A 6,000-nucleotide genomic window follows, 5' to 3' on the forward strand; every position below is an offset into this window, starting at 1 on the left:
CCGCGCCTAGGTGGACTCAGCCATAAATGAGTAAACTGCAGGTGCGGTGTGTAAACATCGCCACTGGAGATACAAAGGCGGTCGGGCGTGGTGCTGGCCACCCACCCCGTCGTGAGCTGTTCCGGTCGTCATAGGGTGCTACTCGCTAACAGCGCTTGCCCCAACAGTCTGTTTAGGCTATACGAGGGATCTTTTGTTGTTTTGTGTATATGTGAGCGGTGGCGCAGTGGTTAGCGTACCGCGTTACGAACACCGGGAATCAGAGTTAGATTCCCGCTCCTAGGCAAAATTGGTGACGAATATCCGAGTCGGTTCTGGGTCTCCCCTAAGTCGTCCCAGCCGTAAAATTAATACCTGGTGCGATGTGTGAACATCGCCACGAGGGAGTCAAAGGCGGCCGGGCGTGGTGTTCAGCCAAACCGCCACATCGCGCGCCGTGTTCGCTGGCAGTCGATACAGCCTATATGGGGGATCTTTGTCTTTGCATGAGCGTGTCAGTGAGTGAGCGCGTGTCAGTGAGTGAGCGCGTGTGTGGCTGTGTGTGTGTGTGGATGTGTGTGTGGCCCATATACGTGTGGCTGTATGTGTGTGGCTGTATGTGTGTGGCTGTATGTGTGTGGCTGTATGTGTGGCTGTATGTGTGTGGCTGTATGTGTGTGTGTGGCTGTATGTGTGTGTGTGGCTGTGTGTGTGTGGCTGTATGTGTGTGGCTGTATGTGTGTGTGGCTGTATGTGTGTGGCTGTGTGTGTGTGGCTGTGTGTGGCTGTGTGTGTGTGGCTGTGTGTGTGTGGCTGTGTGTGGCTGTGTGTGTGTGTGTGGCTGTATGTGTGTGGCTGTATGTGTGGCTGTGTGTGGCTGTGTGTGTGTGGCTGTGTGTGTGTGGCTGTGTGTGTGTGGCTGTGTGTGTGTGGCTGTGTGTGTGTGGCTGTATGTGTGTGGCTGTGTGTGTGTGGCTGTGTGTGGCTGTGTGTGTGTGGCTGTGTGTGTGTGGCTGTGTGTGTGTGGCTGTGTGTGGCTGTGTGTGTGTGTGTGGCTGTGTGTGTGTGGCTGTGTGTGTGTGTGGCTGTGTGGCTGTGTGTGTGTGTGGCTGTGTGTGTGTGGCTGTGTGTGTGGCTGTGTGTGTGTGGCTGTGTGTGTGTGGCTGTGTGTGTGTGGCTGTGTGTGTGTGTATGCGTGTGGCCTCTATAGCTGTGTGGGAATGTGTACTTTCACGGACATGTGTATACACTGCGCTACATAAATGTCAGTGGATACAAGAAGACAGCAGCAGCCCGTCCTGCGGGCGGGGTGAATCTACGCCATCACGGCTGCCCCTACCCCTGTCACACATACCCTGTGGAATGTGTGTCACATAGTTGCATGAGATGTGTTCATGCGTACGCTGCTGGATGAAATAAAGGCTCCCCCAGTCCGTGTCGGTCGTGGGGGAGCTTCGACCATGCTTCATCACAGTTGGTGTTTGCTGCGTGATGAATTCAGCTGTCTTGAGATCTCCCCATATCGTCTCTTCCTCCACCAGCACTGCTGGCTTTGCACCTTTTCCTCTTCGCATCATCCTGGAAGGAGACTCCCATCTTTGCACGATTCACCAACCACGCAATTGAAGACGACGGAGGCGTCCACGAGGCTGCCGTGCACACGGACGTGGTGGTGTCCTGGGTTCAAAAAATAATAACGATGACCGACTCCGCTCAGCTCTCTCTCTGCGCGTGGCTCAGGATCGATCGTGAACGACGTGGGGACACACCGGGCGACGTGGGGACACACCGTGGGGACACACCGGGCGACGTGGGGACACACCGTGGGGACACACCGGGCGACGTGGGGACACACCAGGTGACGTGGGGACACACCGGGCGACCGCGCTCTTAGGACTGTTCGGGCATCAGCTGGGCAGCGCCAAAGCCAATGCTGGCAATTCCACATTGCCATGACGGTGATCCAGCCAATCCTTACAACCAGAGCGGTTGTCAATAGTACCGCTGTTCACAAAGACACGCTCAGCTACTGCAATGTAGCGTATATGGACCACCAGACACGCGCACAGACATTCTAATTGGTGCCATTGGGTGGCCACGCCGGCGGGTTCGTAGCGCAGCGCGCTAACCGCTACACTACCGCTCCCCACACACACATACACGTACACACACACGTAGACACACACGTAGACACCCACGTACACACACGTACACACACACACGTAGACACACGCACATCCAGGCGCACAGAGGGAAACGGCGGGAGAGCGGGCAGGGGTGGTGGTGTTGGGTGTAGAGTGTAAAGTTGTGGCTATAATTGGAAGGATTCTGGTTGTGGAATGTTTGTTTCTGCGATGATGTCTCGGTGGTGTTTCGCGGACAATTTTTGCGGAGTTGAATTCGCTCGTGGAAGTGAAAAAATTTGTCACGCGAAACATCTCCAAACATAGATTGTTTCACACCCCTCCCCCACCCCACCTATTACACTGATGTTGACCTACAGCTGTTTTAGGAAAACAAAAGTGTTCGAAGCGAATTATGTGGAGAGGATTTATACGGTGAGGAATTTAATTACGCACTCAATTGAGGAATTACATTATTTACCAATGTCTTTCCCTTTCGATGTTGAGAGCAGCAGTTGTAATTCGACATCGAGGTTGTTGATGAGGCTAGAATCTAGCCGCTAGATGATATCGTCAGCAGGAGAGCAGTGTGTGAGTCATCGCGCACGTGATGATGATGATGATGCCACCTTTGTATTTTGTGATGAATCGGCCCACGGGTCCTGTGTTATATGCATCCACGGTTCTGTTCTTTGTGGTGACCACCATTCAGCGCACGCGAGCGGATATTTATTTATTTTACATTTGTGCATTGAGCATCTGCTACTGCCGTGGCTTGTAAAACATGTATCTCATGGAGTAAAAATGAAAGACATCATTTACATTCGTTTGTATCGAGTTTTTGTATTTTATTAATGTGTAAGCTCTGCTCTGCGACAATGCAGAGGTTCGAATCCAGCGGCCGCCCTGGTTATTACTGGGGGAGGGGGGGGACGTTTGTTTTTAATGTGCTATGAAGATGGACCATTGCCCAAAACGTCGCTTATTTATATATATATATACTTTCTCTTATAAGGTCACACTCACACGCACGGCGTGTTATTCACCAATGTGCTTGTGAAAAGTTGTTATTGTTTGTGTACTACTGACAACGCAGCAGCAGCATCACCAACATATCATTTGAATCAAAGTGGACGTTGATAATTTATGGTGATTAGGGGTGGAACGATTTATACCGCGCACCCGTTTACAAAACATCGTTGCAAATCCGGATCAACTATTGGACTCAACAACGATATTGGCTTGTTTACATTGTAGTGAATGATAGCTCCTCTAGTGGCTGCAGTAGTGACGTGTACCCATAACGTACACCACGTGATAACCGGACAAAAAAACCCACATTGATTCTTAACACATCTAATTACATGCATGTATCGTCAGATTGACAATCATTACTAATCGATGGATTGATGACATTGACGTCTGCCACGTCATTATTTATACGCGATAAGACGATTCACTAACATTCAATAACATTATTCAACCGCCCAATGCGCTGTGTCTCTAATGGTGGAAGACACGAGATCATGAACACCACATTGTGTCTGTTCACACTCCCCTTATAGGCAACACTAATAAAAGACGTCATATCATGGACAAAAAGCGAGATAGAATAACCTTACCCACACGCATACATTGCTCTTAAGTTGTTAACAAGCTGTTGAGTAAATATCATGGATATAGTGCGATGGAAGGCGATGATTGCTGAGGTATTTGAGAGGACATGGCACATAGATAGACGATAACATTGCCCATAACACTTTACATTGCAAGTGTATTTACATTGCCCATAGATGATAATTCACTATGTAACACAATTTTTATCCCTGGATAGTACGTGTTATTTTTTTTATTGCTTATGCCTAAAAAGTATCTCTGACGCTGACTGCACCGCCACCCATCCAAGAATTAACCAGGCTAAAGGCTGCTTAGCTTCTGCGAAACGATGAGATTTTTTTTTTGTCTTGATTTTAGTCACAGGCCAATTTAGTGAGCCAATTCAAAAAGTTGGAGTTGGTGGAATGCGTGAGCGGTACTAAACGTAGCACAGGAGACCACACTAATTGAACTTGTCAATATGTACAATATAGCGCCCGGGCGTAGCCCTGAGGTTAGCTGAGAGAAGTTTTGAAGTCGTCACCCACCGAGCCTCTCCTGCGCCGACGGCTACGGCCACCAAGGAACGAACCCAGGCAACGCTGAACCGAGTCGTCCCCGCACTCCAATGGAAAGCAGCCCGGTAGACTCTTTGAGAGGTGTGCACTCGGAAGACTAATTGAGATTCCTGTAATTGAAATATATGAGCTGTCCGGAGCTTCATTGCTTTCATTTTTGTCTTCTTCCCACATTTCGCTCTCAGATTTACCGCAACAACAGCAATAACAACAACAACAACACATTCTGCTAAGTGAAGTCGCTTGTGCTCGCTTTCGATTACGCACTATGGAATCCGAAAATGGCAACGAATATTTGTTTGAACGATTCGTTGATAGGCCGTGACAAAACGCAGACTGAAACCACGAAGAGCAACGTGTGGGTTGTGCAAGTGCACGCGTAAGCCAACAGCGTAAAGAGCCGGGGTCTCTACGACCAGAGACTTGTATTGCAGGGATCTGTTTTTACTAAATCAGTTTTTTATTTGGCCATGAAGCAACAGGCGTATTGTCAGCACGCAGGTTATAGTCGCGTTTGTGATGGTTTTTTTCCCATTAACGGAATTTGTGAACCGCTCCAGAACTCAACAGGTAGCGTTTTAAAAAAAACCCACGCAAACATTTGTCTTACGGCCACAACAACGCAAGTCGCATCGCGCCTGGAATGCAAACGGCCACTCGGAGGGCTTCGTTCATCGCGCCGCGATTCCGAGCGGGTTTTTTTTTTCCCCAAGGCCACACGGACCTCGTCGTTAGCCTGACCTCAACCGGTGTGCCAGGCCGCATTAGCGGGGCCTCAGCTGCATGAGTGGGACCCTATTACGGCGGGCACGGCACGTGAATGCATGTATGTAGCTTGACCTTCTTTCGCACCGTACGTAGCCAACCGTGCTAATCGGAGGGGAAGAGCCGGTGGGACCGGCCCCTGTGGCTGACCTGAGCAGATCCCAGATAATGATGTCAACTTGTAACACTGCGTCGTCGCCTCGCACTATTCGCTCGCTCTCGTGGAACGAGAGACAGCGAGGATGACTCGGAGCTGCGAGAAGGAACCTCGGACAAGCGTGAAGGCAGCCGCCACGTGATCATCCGGCGCGAGTCATTGCCCAAACTGTGCGGTCCTCTATATGTGAAGGTGTTAACCGGAGCACCCGGAGAAAACCCACGCGCGCGAGGGGGAAACGCTCTATCCCATACACATTTATTGCTGGCGAGCCAGGGGTATAGCTCTTCCTCGACGCCCACGGGAAGGGAGTTTCGCAACAATCGTGCTTGCGCTGATCCACCAACCCTCGCTGCAGCTGCCACCGCAGCGCTGAATTACAGGCAGCCACGTGCAGCAGCAGCGCAGCCACCACCAGGGAGTGGGTCCATGCAAGGGGGAAACAAAAGATGTACATTGGCTTTTAAACTGGCACTCCCTGGCACGCACACTGGCAGAGATAATTAATTTCGGAGGGCTCCGGTAACGACGCCGCGACTTCTCTTCACGCCACACACTTACGAGTGAGGAAATTACCTGGAACTAAACTGGAACGGCAAAAAACACCCTCTTTCGGTCGCGTGACAAATGACTGTGTTTTCTCCGGGTACTCCGATTTCCTCCCATATGAAGCCAAACATTAATTGAATGGAATTGTCCAAATATCACAATTATAATGTAAGGATTCTACAGAAAAAAACATCTTCAAACTCGGTTTAAATCAAGTGCATGTTTTATTATGATTGTTACTGATGCATCGATA

This window comes from Lampetra planeri, chromosome 36, assembly GCF_965212315.1.
Source record: "Lampetra planeri chromosome 36, kcLamPlan1.2.h2, whole genome shotgun sequence".
In the NCBI taxonomy this organism is placed as follows: domain Eukaryota; kingdom Metazoa; phylum Chordata; class Hyperoartia; order Petromyzontiformes; family Petromyzontidae; genus Lampetra; species Lampetra planeri.